This window comes from Aquarana catesbeiana, linkage group LG11 (assembly GCF_042186555.1).
Source record: "Aquarana catesbeiana isolate 2022-GZ linkage group LG11, ASM4218655v1, whole genome shotgun sequence".
NCBI lineage: Eukaryota > Metazoa > Chordata > Amphibia > Anura > Ranidae > Aquarana > Aquarana catesbeiana.
Genome location: NC_133334.1, coordinates 258,818,311 through 258,834,684, shown reverse-complemented (window position 1 = coordinate 258,834,684; position 16,374 = coordinate 258,818,311). Strand labels below are relative to the sequence as shown.

At 46.5% G+C, this 16,374-nt stretch overlaps 1 protein-coding gene across 2 annotated transcripts in view; it reads right to left on the bottom strand.

Annotated features, from left to right (window-relative positions):
- The window catches only part of KIAA0513 (KIAA0513 ortholog), a 90,901-nt gene that overhangs the window by 36,197 nt on the left and 38,330 nt on the right, over nucleotides 1-16,374 (bottom strand). The gene's annotated exons all lie outside the window — the stretch shown is intronic.

Genomic DNA, 16,374 nt, shown 5'->3' with positions numbered 1-16,374 from the left:
GGTCTATAATTTTTTATCATAGGTGTATTTTAAATGATAGAGACAGAATAGCAACCAAAAATCCATAAAAAAAAAAAAAAAAAGTTATATGATAGAGATCCCCAAGCAAAACATGACTTGGTACTTGGTGTAGAAACCCATGTTAGCAAGCATAGAGTTAAGACGTTTCTTGTATTGGTGACCAGGTTTGCACACATCTCAGGAGGGATTTTGGTCCACTCTTTTACAGATCTTCTCTAAATCCTTAAGGTTTCTTGGCTATCACTTGGCAACTCGAAGTTTCAGCTAATTCCATAAATTTTCTATAGGATTAAGATCTGATGACTGGCTAGGCCATTCCATGACCTTAATGTGCTCCTTCTTGAGCCACTCCTTTGCTGCCTTGGCGGTATGTTTTGGGTCATTGTCTTGCTGCCCATCCACGACCCATCTTCAGTGTTCTTGCTGAGGGAAGAATCCAGGATTTTACAATACATGACCCTGTTTATTGGCCCCTCAATGCGGCAAAGTCGGCCTGTACCTTTAGCAGAAAAACAGCCCCAAACCATAATGTTTCCACCTCCGTGCTTGACTGTAGGGATGGTGTTCTTTAGAGTCATAGTCAGCATTTTTCTTCCTCCAAACACGTGGAGTCGAGTTAATGGCAAAGAGCTCAATTTTGGTCTCATCTGACCACAACACTTTCTCCCAATCCTTCCTTGAATCATATAGATGTTCATTGGCAAACTTCAGATGGTCCTGTACATGTGCCTTCTTGAGGAGGGGGACCCTGCGGGTGCTCCAGGATTTCAATCCATGGCGGTGTATTGTGTTACCAATGGATTGTTTGGTGACTGTGGTCTCAACTGCCTTGAGATCATTCACAAGCTCCTCCTGTGTAGTTCTGGGTTGATCCCTCACTTTTCTCATGATCATACTTACCCCATGAGGCAAAATCTTGCATGGAGCTCCAGACCGAGGGTGATTAATGGTTATTTTGTATTTCTTCCATTTGTGAATAATTGCTCTTACAGTTGTTTCCTTCTCACCAAGCTTGTTGATGGTCTTGTAGCCCATTCCAGCCATGTTCATGTCTACAATCTTGTCCCTGATGTCTTTTGACAGCTCTTTGGTGTTGCCCACGATGTTAAGGTTTGAATGGAAAAAGGAGATTCTGTGGACAGGTGTCTTTTATACACATAACGAGTTGTGGTTAGGAGCACCTTCTTAAATTGACAGGACTAATCTATGTACCACATGAGCACCTACTGTAGCCAGTCTGTGGGAGCCAGAATTATTGTTGGTTGGTAGAGGATCAAATACCTATTTTACTCACTGAACTGCAACTTAAATTATAACATTTGTATCATGTGTTATATTTCTGGTTAATCTTCTGTCTCTATCATTCAAAATACACCTATGATAAAAATTATAGATAATATACATACCAATACACATTCATTGTTTTGTTTTTTTTACCAAAGACATTTACACGGTGAGGGAAAACAGTATTTGATCCCCTGCTGATTTTGTACGTCTGTTTACTGACAAAGAAATGATCAGTCTATAATTTTAATGGTTTATTTTAACAGTGAGAGACAGAATAACTACAAAAATATCCAGAAAAACGCACTTCAAAAAAGTTATAAATTGATTTGCATTATAATGAGTGAAATAAGTACCATATTTAGACCCCTTTCACACTGAGCCGCCCCTGGGCGTCAGCGGTAAAGCGGCGATATTTTACTGCCGTTTTAGCTGCGCTATTCGGCCACTAGCGGGGCGGTTTTAACCCCCGCTAGCGGCCGAAAAGGGGTTAAAACGGCACTTTGGCAGCGGTATAGCAGCACTGCCCCATTGTTTTCAATGGGCAGGGCCGCTTTAGGAGCAGTGAGTTCACCGCTCCTAATGCGCTCCAAAGAAGCTGCTGGCAGGACTATTTCTGACGCCCTGCCAACGCACCACTCCAGTGGCTTTCACACTGAAGTGAATGGAGTTGCTGTTTCAGGGCGCTTTGCAGGCGCTATTTTTAACACTATGGCGCCTGCAAAGCACCTCAGCATGAAAGGGGTCTTAACGGCGTATAACACACACCCCAAGTTTAGGAGGGAAGTTTAAGGAAAAAAACTTACATTTTAAATGCCCATCAATGCAGCCTTATCAGTGTCCATCTGCAGCCTTATCAGTGTCCATCTGCAGCCTTGCCCATCATTGCAGAATGATCAGTGTCCATCTGCAGCCTTGCCCATCATTGCAGAATGATCAGTGTCCATCTGCAGCCAGCCTGTCCCAAGTGTCCATCTGAAACCTTGCCCAAAAATGAAGCTTTATCATTTTTAAATGTTGCCGCCGAGATGTCCTGTGTATTCGGCTCCTCTTGCAGTCCCGCCCCTTGGCCCAGCTCCTATCATGGACATAACACAGGTCCAATGGCGGGACTGGGCGTGACTGCGAGTGGAACCGAGCCTAGCCGAGTACACAGTATTCTCGGCTCGGGCTATTTGGGCGGCGCTCATTCCTCTTCCCCTCACAGACAGCAGGGATCGGCGTATAACACACACCCACGATTTTCCCTGGATTTTAAGGGGGAAAAAGTGCGTGTTATACGCCGATAAATACGGTATTTGATCCCCTATCGGCAAGATTTCTGGCTCCCACATGTCTTCTATACAGGTAACGAGCTGAGATTAGGATCAGTCTCTTAAAGGGAGTGCTCTTAATCTCAGCTTGCTACATGTATAAAAGACTTCTGTCCACAGAAGCAATCAGATTGCAACCTCTCCACAATGACCAGGACCACAGAGTTATCCAAGGATGTCAGGGATAAGATTGTAGACCTACACAAGGCTGTAGATTGGGCTACAAGACTATCGCCAATCAGCTTGGGTGAGAGGGTGACAACAGTTGGTGTGACTATTTGCAAATGGAAGAAACACAAAATAACTGTCAATCTCCCTCGGTCTGGGGCTCCATGCAAGATCTCACCTCGTGGAATTTCAATGATCATGAGAATGGTGAGGAATCAGCCCAGAACTACACAGGAGAATCTTGTCAATGATCTCAAGGCAGCTGGGACCATAGTCACCAAGAAAACAATTGATAACACACTACGCCGTGAAGGACTGAAATCCTGCAGCGCCCCCAAGGTCCCCCTGCTCAAGAAAGCACATGTACAGTCCTGTCTGAAGTTTGCTAATTAACATCTAAAAGGTTCAGAAGAGAACTGGGTGAAAGTGCTGTGGTCAGATGAAACCAAAATCGAGCTCTTTGGCATCAACTCATTTGTTTGGAGGAGGAGGTATGCTGCGCTGCCTATGACCCCAAGAACACCATCCCCACCCTCAAACACGAAGGTAGAAACATTATGCTTTGGGTGTGTTTTTCTGCTAAGGTGACAGGACAACTTCACCGCATCAAAGGGACGATGGACGGGGCCATGTACCATCAAATCTTGGATGAGGACCTCCTTCCCTCAGACAGGGCATTGAAAATGGGTCATGGATGGTTATTCCAGCATGACCCAAAAACACATGGCCAAGGCAACAAAGGAGAGGCTCAATAAGAAGCACATTAAGGTCCTGGAGTGGCCTAGCCAGTCTCCAGACCTTAATCCCATAGAAAATATGTGGAGGGAGCTGAAGGTTCCAGTTACCAAAGTCAGCCTCGAAACCTTAAAATGAGAGGATGTGCAAAGAGGAGTGGGACAAAATCCCTCCTGAGATGTGTGCAAACCTGGTGGCCAACTACAAGAAACACCTGACCTCTGTGATTGCCAACAAGGGTTTTGCCACCAAGTCAAGTTTTGCGAAGGGGTCAAATACTTATTTCACTCATTAAAATACAAATAAATTTAAAACATTTTTTTAAATGTGTTTTTCTGGATATTTTTGTTGTTATTCTGTCTCTCACTCTAAAAAAAAAACCCTCCTATTAAAATTATAGACTGATCATTTCTTTGTCAGTGGGCAAACAAAATCAGCAGGGGATCAAATACTTTTTGCCCTCATCGTAGCAGAATACATTTTGGTCTATTTTTTGTCAATATTTTCTATCTTTTTCCGTTTATATAATAAATAAAAAACCCAGTTGTGATCAAATACCACCAAAAGAAAACTCTATTGGTGTGAAAAAAATGATAAAAATGTTATTTGTATACAGTGTTGCATGACTGCGCAATTGCCAGTTAAATTAGAGCCGTGCCAAATAGCAAAAAATGGCCTAGTCATAAGGGAGTAAAACCTTCCGGAGGACAAGTGGTTAAATATTGACACGTTCATTTTATATGCAGACTGCACTATCGACTGATTTTATTTCAGCTGTCAGTTACATGATTATACAGATAATTTTAATGGCGGATCCTCCACATCATTGGAAATGGCATACTGGAAGTGTTCCAATAATGACAATGTGACGATTCCCCGCACTGGTGATACAATGTAACAACGAATCAGAATTCGGCCTTTAATAACCCACCTTGTTTTGCATCCACCTTACAGAAATGATTACAGGCCAATTAATCCATATGCCGTATCTTCTCCGATTTATCAATAATTCAGCATTTTGCTAAGTGAGCCCCCCCAGCTTTGGCCGGAGCCGCGGCAGCATGGCGGATTCTCGTTCTGGCGTCCCGATATTCCCTCTTCCCTGGAGCGCCATTCTGCTTGGTTTGAAGTCATTAGCTGCGCATGAACGGACGCGGAGTTCAAAACACAAGAGTCGGCATATTTCGCAGAGCCAGGGTCATCCTCTCATCTGCGTCCTTATTTCCCCGCTGCGCATACGTCTACCGAGGAGGAGCGCGATACGGGGTCAGCGATTACTTACTGTAGCTTATTGGAGAGTTTGCTGACTTTTACTGATCCAATCTTTTTTAAAATTTTTTCTATACATGTAAACAGTGGTGTCACTGCGTCCTATAGTTTATTAGGCCACCTTTCTCCTTATAGTGTATATGTAAGAATTATACATCACTAGATTAGTTCATTATAAATACACAAGCTCTGCTTGCTGTGAGTGTGAATTGCTGTTCCTCTCCCACAATGCCTATTGGTTGTATTTATATTAGAAAAAGAAAATGCATAGCTATATGTCAATGCATTTACATTTATTCTGTGCAACTGGGGCAAATTAAGTGTTTTCAAGTTATATTTTTTGCAGATCAAATGTTATTTAAAAAAAACATTGCGAATGAGAAAAAATACTGCGTTATGGCCACTAGATGGTGCAAAGTATAATAGGAAGTATGTATGCTCCTCAGCTCTATCTAGTGGCTATAATGTGGTATTTTCCGCGTTCACACACTTTTTTTTTTTTCCCACAACGAATAACTTTCGTAATGCAGAGAACATAGCCTGAGAACATCTGAAGTGGCGACATTCACACAGGCCTGACCGATTGGTGAAAATGCATTCCTTACATGCCTGAGATTTTATCAGCTGCTGACTACAAGACAGGGAATATACAAAACTTCAAAAAGTAAAAAGGCAATTTGGTACAGCAAATTACATTACAAATACCCTTCAGCAGGGCTTTTGTTCAGGGGGAACGCAGTTTCAGCACCTCCAGCACTGAAACTATGTAATGGAAAGGGGTGTGGGGTGTGCTGCAAGTCACAATGGAGATATTTGCCAGCACACAATGGACCAACAAGATGGCGTCCAAAAGGATTTGTATTGCAGGATCACATCACAGAGCAGTGCAACGTTTCAGAGCCACGCAGGGCCCCTTCGTCAGGCATGTGATGTGTGCTGGAAGGTCTATTAATGCTGGCTGCTGGGGGATCTATTATCACTGGTGGGGATCTGTTGTTGTGTGAGGGTCTATTGTTGCTGGGGGGAGGGTCTTATATTGCTGGTAGGGATCTACGGTTAATAAAGAGATCTATTGTTGCTGGCTGCTGGGAGATCTGTTGTTGCTGCTGAGGGATCTAATTTTGCAGGGGTGGATCTTTTGTTGCAGAGGGTGGGATGTTGTTGTGGGTGGTCCATTGTTGCTGTGTGGGGGGTGGGGGGAGGGTCTATTGTTGTGTGAGGGAACTATTGTGCTGAGGGGGGGTCTAGCGTTGCTGGGGTGAGGGCCGTTGTCGTGTGAGGGATCTATTGTTGCTGGCTCCAGGGAATCTAATTTACTGCTTTTCTTGTTAATAGACAAGAACAAATCCCACACAAATTATTTAGCGCCACAAAATTATACTTGGGGTAGTACAGGGGGGGGGGGGGTGGAACCAAAGGATGGTGCTTAGAGGAGGGTCAAGTGGGTGGAGAGAAGGGGCAAAACAGAGGGGGGAGTTCATCTGAGAAGAAAAAGCCCGGCCCTACAGGAAAATTAAGTAATAGCAGCTCAAAATATATGCTCACTAAAAATACCTAATGGCTTCCCGTTTGTCTTTCCCCCAGCAGACAGAACTGTATTGCTCATATGACATTAGTAGATATAAATACAATCAAGAAAAGCTCAGTAGAAATAACGTCTGGCGATCCCGCCATGAAGGGCTTTGTTTAGGCACGTCCTGTTATAGGATTAAAAAAAAACACTCTGCCCCTGTCCCCAAATTGTTCTCCTGTGGCGTCATCCTGTAATACGCTCCCCAGTGTGAAGTGGCTGTAACAACACACGTTGCCCATTGTCACACTCTAGAGAAACAGCATTTTATAAAATAAATGACAGATATTTACGATAGAGCAAACCAAATGCTATCCAATTAAGATTCAGATCTGCTATAATTAGTTCCGTTTTCTTCCCATCACTATAAAGGCTGCAGAGGGGAATTCATTATTTTTTACCAGCATTAGCAGTGGGATGTGTTTAATGCTGACCTTATTAACAGTTACGCAACGCTGCTCTCATTGCTGCTGACTGGTCATTATCAGTCTACATAAATGTTAGTACATAAGGGGGCACTTTTTGGTTGTGCTGAAGGGCACCAATGTTCCCCCTACCCCACGTCAGCCACCACTGTCCCCCCACCCCACGTCGGCCACCACTGTCCCCCCCCCCCCCCCAGCCCCATGTTGGGCAGCACTGTTCTCCCCCAACCCTACGTCCGTTGGGCACCACTGTTACCCCTGCCCCACGTCCGTTGGGCACCACTGTTACCCCTGCCCCACTTCAGTCGGGCACCACTGTTACCCCTGCCCCACGTCAGTCAGGCACCACTGTTACCCCTGCCCCACGTCCGTCAGGCACCACTGTTACCCCTGCCCCACGTCCGTCAGGCACCACTGTTACCCCTGCCCCACGTCCGTTGGGCACCACTGTTACCCCTGCCCCACGTCCGTTGGGCACCACTGTTACCCCTGCCCCACGTCCGTTGGGCACCACTGTTACCCCTGCCCCACTTCAGTCAGGCACCACTGTTACCCCTGCCCCACTTCAGTCAGGCACCACTGTTACCCCTGCCCCACGTCAGTCAGGCACCACTGTTACCCCTGCCCCACGTCAGTCAGGCACCACTGTTACCCCTGCCCCACGTCAGTCAGGCACCACTGTTACCCCTGCCCCACGTCAGTCAGGCACCACTGTTACCCCTGCCCCACGTCCGTCAGGCACCACTGTTACCCCTGCCCCACGTCCGTCAGGCACCACTGTTACCCCTGCCCCACGTCCGTCAGGCACCACTGTTACCCCTGCCCCACGTCCGTCAGGCACCACTGTTACCCCTGCCCCACGTCCGTCAGGCACCACTGTTACCCCTGCCCCACGTCCGTCAGGCACCACTGTTACCCCTGCCCCACGTCCGTCAGGCACCACTGTTACCCCTGCCCCACGTCCGTCAGGCACCACTGTTACCCCTGCCCCACGTCCGTCGGGCACCACTGTTACCCCTGCCCCACGTTCGTCGGGCACCACTGTTACCCCTGCCCCACGTTCGTCGGGCACCACTGTTACCCCTGCCCCACGTCCGTCAGGCACCACTGTTACCCCTGCCCCACGTCCATCGGGCACCACTGTTACCCTTGCCCCAGACATTAGTTAATAGGAAAAGTTTAAAAAAAAAAAAACAGAAAAGGCAATTTATTCTTAAATATCTCTATGCAGTGGTAAATATAAATAACCAACTATATGGTTAGGGAGCAAAATCTCTAATCCATTCTGAGAAGAACAGACAGAAGAGATATACTGTATATACTATTAGAGGTTGAATCTTGTAAATATCATCAGACTCAAAGATCAAATTTTTTTATATAAAGAAAAAAGACAAATTAAAGACTTTGCCGATTTTGCATTTTTTATGCTTGCTTTTGGCCAATCTGTTGTTGGGCAGATTAAAAAATGCAAATCGCTGCAAAAACACACTACAGGTTTATCTGCAGCTTCTCCATTGAAGTCTATTGAACCAAAAAAAGCAAAAAAAGCACCGTTTTGGTTGAATAAAGTCCTTGACCCTTTGCAGCGGCTATAAAAAGCATATAGACGTGAACCTGTCCCATAGGAAACCATGTTAAATGAACTTTAGTGTGTTTCTGCAAAATGCACCAAACACACATAGGTGTGAACCAGGCCTAAGATGTTTAGTAGCAGCAGCATGCTTTTTTTTTTGTATCACCTGTCATCATGGGGTTAAAAAAAAAGCTAAAATTAGCCCTTTATAGTACAAAGGGCAGGTAATCGCTACTATAAAGGGGTTCATTTATACTGTGAAACAGTGAAAGTAATAATACAGATTACCTATAATATATATATATATATAAATAATAAATACATCCAGAACTAGGATATATGGGCATTTTAACGAGGAGTCAGACATGGAGCTAGATGAAGGGTGGAAGGGAGATAGAAATCTTTTATATTAAAGTAGTACTAAAAACTGAGACTGTTTTTTGTTCATGGATATAATCATTATAATGCACAATACAATGCACAAAAGGGGTCCGGTGCGTCCTCGTTCACCGTTTCAGGTCCGCTTTCAGCCCGAATTTTTGTCTGAATTCGGACCTGAAACGGACCAAAATACGCACAGGACCCCTGTGCAAATTTGCACCGGAGCCGCAGCGGAGATATGTGAACCGTCTCCATAGAGAGCCGGTCAAAATCTACTGCTATTGCAAGTTGGATGCAGTGAACCGGCATCCAATTTGCAATAGTGTGAACCCAGCCTAACTGCAATTGTAACGCCTTATATTACCGCCAGTCTCCACCTTTTTTGGGTTCAGATGCTGATCTTCCCTGCACAGAATCTTTAAAGTGATTTTTTTTTTAAAAACAACAAACATATTATACTTGCCTGCTCTGTGTAATGGTTTTGCACAGAGCAGCCCTGATCCTCCTCTTCTGGGGTCCCCCACCGATGCTTCTGGCTCCTCTTGCCTCCAGAATGCCCCAATAGCAAGCTGCAAATTATAGTATAGCGTGCCTCTATAGCAAGGTAAAGAAACTTCGGCTTTTAGAACCACTCACTTCCTGCCCAGGACTACATGTCCCATAAGGCATTGCTCCTCACACATTCACAAGTTCTCAGGCACTTATTGACATGTATGGACGGTGTACTGAGCTGTATGTGTGCTGCACTGTATTTCCCGACATGTAAACAAATACATTCTGTATGCAGGCCAACTAATCAGCTGGCCGATTAATCGATTATAAAAATAGTTGACAACTATTTTCATAAATCGATTTGTTGTCGATTAATTGTTTCAGCCCTATCCTACGTCCGTTGGGCACCACTGTTACCCCTGTCCCACGTCCATTGGGAACGACTGTTCCCCACGCTCGCTGGGCACCATTGTTCCCCCTACCCCACGCTCGCTGGGCACCATTGTTCCCCCTACCTCACGCTCGATGGGCACCATTGTTCCCCCTACCCCACGCTCAATGGGCACCATTGTTCCCTCCATCCCACGCTCAATGGGCACCATTGTTCCCTCCATCCCACGCTCAATGGGCACCATTGTTCCCTCCATCCCACGCTCAATGGGCACCATTGTTCCCTCCATCCCACGCTCAATGGGCACCATTGTTCCCTCCATCCCACGCTCAATGGGCACCATTGTTCCCTCCATCCCACGCTCAATGGGCACCATTGTTCCCTCCATCCCACGCTCAATGGGCACCATTGTTCCCTCCATCCCACGCTCAATGGGCACCATTGTTCCCTCCATCCCACGCTCAATGGGCACCATTGTTCCCTCCATCCCACGCTCAATGGGCACCATTGTTCCCTCCATCCCACGCTCAATGGGCACCATTGTTCCCTCCATCCCACGCTCAATGGGCACCATTGTTCCCTCCATCCCACGCTCAATGGGCACCATTGTTCCCTCCATCCCACGCTCAATGGGTACCATTGTTCCCTCCATCCCACGCTCAATGGGCACCATTGTTCCCTCCATCCCACGCTCAATGGGCACCATTGTTCCCTCCATCCCACGCTCAATGGGCACCATTGTTCCCTCCATCCCACGCTCAATGGGCACCATTGTTCCCTCCATCCCACGCTCAATGGGCACCATTGTTCCCTCCATCCCACGCTCAATGGGCACCATTGTTCCCTCCATCCCACGCTCAATGGGCACCATTGTTCCCTCCATCCCACGCTCAATGGGCACCATTGTCCCCTCCATCCCACGCTCAATGGGCACCATTGTTCCCTCCATCCCACGCTCAATGGGCACCATTGTTCCCTCCATCCCACGCTCAATGGGCACCATTGTTCCCTCTATCCCATGCTCAATGGGCACCATTGTTCCCTCTATCCCATGCTCAATGGGCACCATTGTTCCCTCTATCCCATGCTCATTGGGCACCACTGTACTCCCTATCCCACACTCATTGGGCACCATTATTCCCCCCTACACCATGCTCGTTTGGCACCATTGTTCCCCTTACCCCATGATGGGCACCATTGTGTTCCCCCAACCCCACACTGGGCATCATTGTTTGCCTTACCCTAGGTTGGGCACCACTGTTCCCCCTACCCCCTTAGGCCATTATTGTTTACCCCCTCAACTCATATTCCTCCACCTGGGTACCATTGTTCCAATTGCTAAGCCCCATTGTTTCCTCTCTCCCCCCCAACAGCTGATAAGCACCGACAACCCTCCTTCCTAAATGTTAACCCCCCCTCCCCCACTACGCCCTTCTGACACAAATGCATCTTTTTATATTTTTTTCCCCGATTGACTTCCAATGTTATGGCATACCTCCTTTTTAACCAAAACAGAGCATTTTTCCTTCTACTCACCACTTACACTTGGCATTTTCCCCCACTACACTCCTCCGACCACCAACACGGGCCATTTTTTTCTTCAGCTTATCTCAGGGCATTTCTGTTTTTTCCAAGAACCCACTGACTCCTGGGTCTGGCCTTTTCCTCCCAAAACACTGGGACATTTTATCCTCCCACTGACCAGCAAAGTAAGGGGCCCTATGATACTCCTTACTGGTGTGCTCTGTACACTATGTTGTACATTGCATTGTTCTGAATGCTAAATTCTATGTGCTGTGTAGTATTACATAGTCCCGACCCCCGTACTCTATACACTGTGTTATGTATTACATAATCCTGACCCCTGCACTCTATACACTATGCTGTATATTAATTAGTCCTGACCCCTGCGCTCTGTAGAGGCTGTGCTGCATACAGCATAGTGCTGACCCCTGCACCCTATAGGCTGCGTTGTGTGTATATAGTGATAACCCCTGCAGTCTATGGCTGTGATGTGTAATACATAGTCCTGATCCCTGCACTCCATCACAGAGTTGGTTTTCTTAAAGTGTCCCTCACTCAAACAGCTACATGGGGGCGGCACATATGACAAAGTAGCGTTGAGTGATCAGTGCCAACTGACAGTGATCACCAGCCAGAAGCTTTTGCACTAGTAAATCCAGCAAGTGTACAGTAAATGGAGATCTCAGGCACTGTTGTTCTTGTTTGTCAGAAATCGCTGAGATGATGTCACGAAGCCAAGATGGATGCCAACAGTCCTCTGTTAATAATTGAAGGACCTGGTGCCCGGGGACATAAATTTGGGCACAGTTCCTGGCACAGCCGTTCATAAATAATTGTACATCCTCCATTCTCTGCCATGAAGAAGCTCATGGCAGATCACAGCACTGCAAACCAGACAGCAAACGTACGAGGGACATCTGCTGACCAGTTCACTGACCACCCAGCTCCGCCATGCTGCCCGGTGCTCACACAGCGCCTGTATCCAATAATGCAGACCGGCATTGAATATTCTGATGAAGGTTTTCTTGTCTGGATTAGGCAGGCATTTCACAGTTCCTCTGGTTGGGATTGGTGCCCTTCAACCACACAATGCTTTTCTGTGCAACCTCCCTCTCCCACTGCAGACTTGGTGACACTACGTCATGATGGGACCAATGAACACACAGGTTGCATTTTTGCAATCTTGAATTCACTTCCAAGGCTAAAGCTTGACCTCCGCCCATCTCTTTAGTCTTGCACAATAGTACCGGCTCCTCTGCTGGATTGAAATGGCTTACTCCGATTTCACTGCACACTGTGAGCTTCTCAAATTGCGCATTAGAAGCTGAAGCAAGACAGATAGAGCCCCGCCTCATTTCCTGCCTGGAGGATATCCAGCATTATCTAGGTCTTTCCTAACTAAGCCTAACCATCTCTGGCCCAGGACTGGGACAATGGGTGGGCAGATGGGGAAGCTGCCCTGGGCACTGTGGCACCATGTGAGGTGGGGGGGGCACCACAAGGAGATTGGAGCGGAGAGGATTTGTGTTAAAAGGGGGAATTGCGGGTTCGGCGGAGAGGAAATATTGTTCTAGGAGGGGAAATTTGGAGGGTGTGGGATTTTTGCTAGGAGGTGGGATCTGGGGGAAATTTGTGCTGGGAGGGATTTGAAGTGGGGAGAGAAGATGTGTACTAGTTAGAGAAATTTCAGGGGTAGAGGATTTGCGCTTGGAGGGTGAAATTTTGTTTATGGGGGGAGGGGGGGGGGAGGAGACAGGATTTGTGCTGAGAGGGAGGAGTTCAGCAGGGAGGGTGGCTGTGTACATGGAGGAGGTGGAATTTATGCTTAGGGGGTAATCATGCAGATTGGTGCTCAGCATTTCTGTGGGGGGGATTTTGCCGACACATAATGCTCATACATCTTGATGGGGGGAGCACAGTTTGGCATGTTCGCCCTGGGCTCTACATGACCTTGTCCCGGGGCATTGCTCTGGCCCGCTCCTTTCATTCATTGGATTTCAGTTCTTTCAATTATGGAAGTTCAGCGTCACTTGTGGGTGGTCTGCATGTGAATAAAGCCTGCCCAGGAACACCCATTCCTCCAGACTGACACCCACCCACCGATGTCCATATGTGACGGTGTTGGACCAACATGTAGTCTGGTGTCCCTGGAGGTGATCCGGGATGTGTTGTCCTTGAAGGGGTTGTGTGGGCCGATGAAGGTAGGATGTGGGTGAGCCTAGCTAGGGTTTTGGCTGTAGCCTCTCTGGTAGAGGACGGAAAGGTACTCCGCAAAATAGAAATGAGCGTAGAGGAGCGCTCAGTATGGAAGGTCGTCACACTTGAGGTCATTATTTGGCGGGTGCTGGCGGGTATCGAGTCTGCGGTACCTGTCGATCAGCTCCCGCTGTGTTTAATCACAGCGGGAGCGAGCCAGTGGCAGAGCACGTTTGTACCCGCTACCCGGAAGAGCATGATCATGTATATATATATATATATATATATATATATATATATATATATATATATATATATATATATATATATATATATATATATATATACATATATACACACACATACACACACACACACACACATATATATACACACACACACATATATACATATATGTGATCCGGCACAGAGTTGCTGCCCTGTAGCAGTTTTACTGCTATAGGGGAATAAATCTTAATTTGTGTCCATTTTTTTAGCTCTATTTTTTTTTTTTTTTTTTTTCCTTTTCTGGGTAATAAAAAATGAGGCTACAGAAGGGGCCATTTTTGATACAAGAAGAGGTCCAGCACAGGTAACTTCTGTCACCCTCAGGAGACATTTTACGCTGGCTGTATCCTTTAAAAACCACCCAAAAACCTTCATTCCAAATTCTCCAATGACGATTTTGTTAATTAAAATGCTGAACTTCCTCCTAATGATTTAATCCAAAAAATGAGAGGAAATTTTAAAAAAAAACGTTCATTTTTTACTTATTGCTTAATCAGGTCGAGCGTCACACTGAGAGAAGTTGTTTACAGATGGGGTTTATTCCTACGATGGATTTCCCACAATGCACCGGCAGACGCTCGCTCCCCCCCCGGGGGGGATCCGCAGCAGCAGCAGCGAGTGTATTGGCCGAGCTCAGTTTCTGCAGTGACAGGATGAGTCGGGAGAAGCGTGGAATGTAATGTAATCTGACAGGCTGAGCACAGAGCCGGCATCGCTGTCCCTCACCCAGCCGTGCAGCCATAGATAGAGCAGCTAGGTGCGTAATGCGCCCCTTCTCTGAGTACCTGCAGATCGCCCATGGCACCTTCTACTTCCAAACTTAGGCTAAGTTCAGACCTTTGCATGTTAGGAACGTGTGCAAAATGGTGCTCTTTTCTGACAAGCAGAGAGATGCCCTGCCCTTTAGCAGATGCGGTGCGGATAAGGCTAGGTGTACACATAGTGTTTTGTAAATGCATGTTGCACGTTTTTCACACACTACACACATAGCAGCCCATTCATTTCACAAGCCAAAGTAGCTCATGCACCTTTTTGGGCATTGAGCTTTACATATTTTAACATGCGCAAAAACAGCGCCTGCTTGCCACAGTGGGGGGGTGTCCCTCTAACCACTTGCCTACCGGGCACTTTCACCCCCTTCCTGCCCAGGCCATTTTTCAGCTTTCAGCGATGTTGCACTTTGAATGACAATTGCGCGGTCATACTACACTGTACCCACTGGAAATTTTGATCATTTTCTTTACACAAAATAAAGCTTTTTTTGGTGGTATTTATTCACCACTGGGTTTTTTATTTTTTGCTAAACAAATGAAAAAAAGACCAAAAAATGTTGAAAAAAATATAATTTTTTTTTAGTTTGTTATACAATTTTGCAAACAGGTAATTTTTCTCCTTCACTTTTGTGCACTGATAATGATGCACTTATAGGCGGCACTTATAGGCGGCACTGATAGGTGGCACTGATGGGCACTGTTAGGACTGCACTGATAATCAGTACCCTGATTATCAGTTTGCTGTCCCCTCAAAATAACTCAACACAGCCATTAATGTCTAAACCGTTGGCAACAAAAGTGAGTACACCCCTAAGTGAAAATGTCCAAATTGGGTACAATTAGCTATTTCCACTCCTAAGTGTTATGTGACTCGTTAGTGTTACAAGGTCTCAGGTGTGAATGGGGAGCAGGTGTGTTAAATTTGGTGTCATCGCTCTCACACTGGTCAATGGAAGTTCAACTTGGCACCTCATGGCAAAGAACTCTCTGAGGATCTGAAAAAGAGAATTTTTGCACTACATAAAGCTGGCTAATCTATAAGAAGATTGCCAAGACCCAGAAACTGAGCTGCAGCATGGTGGACAAGACCAAAGAGCGGTTTAACTGGACAGGTTCCACTCAGAACAGGCCTCGCCATGGTCCACCAAAGAAGTTGAGTGCACGTGCTCAGCGTCATATCCAGAGGTTGTCTCTGGGAAATAGACATATGAGTGCTGCCAGCATTGCTGCAGAGGTTGAAGGGGTGGAGGGTCAGCCTGTCAGTGCTCAGACCATACGCCACACACTGCATCAAATTGGTCTGCATGACTGTCATCCCAGAAGGAAGAAAGCCCACAAACAGTTAGCTGAAGACAAGCAGACTAAGGACATAGATTACTGGAACCATGTCCTGTGATCTGATGAGACCAAGATAAACTTATTTGGGTCAGATGGTGACAAGCGTGTGTGGTGGCAACCAGGTGAGCATGGTGGTGGGAGTGTCATGGTCCGGGGCTGCATGAGTGCTGCCGGTACTGGGGAGCTACAGTTCATTGAGGGAACCATGTATGCCAACATGTACTGTGACATACTGAAGCAGAGTATGATCCCCTCCCTTCAGAGACTGGGCCACAGGGCAGTATTCTAACATGATAACGACCCCAAACACACCTCCAAGATGACCCCTGCCTTGCTAAAGAAGCTGAGGGTAAAGGTGATGGACTGGCCAAGCATGTCTCCAGACCTAAACCCTATTGAGCATCTGTGGGGCATCCTCAAATGGAAGGTGTATAGGTGCGAAAGGTCTCTAACATCCACCAGCTCCGTGATGTCATCATGGAGGAGTGGAAGAGGACTCCAGTGGCAACCTGTGAAGCTCTGGTGAACTCCATGCCCAAGAGGGTTAAAGCAGTGCTGGAAAATAATGATGGCCACACAAAATATTAACACTTTGGGCCCAATTTGGACATTTTCACTTAGGGGGTGTACTCA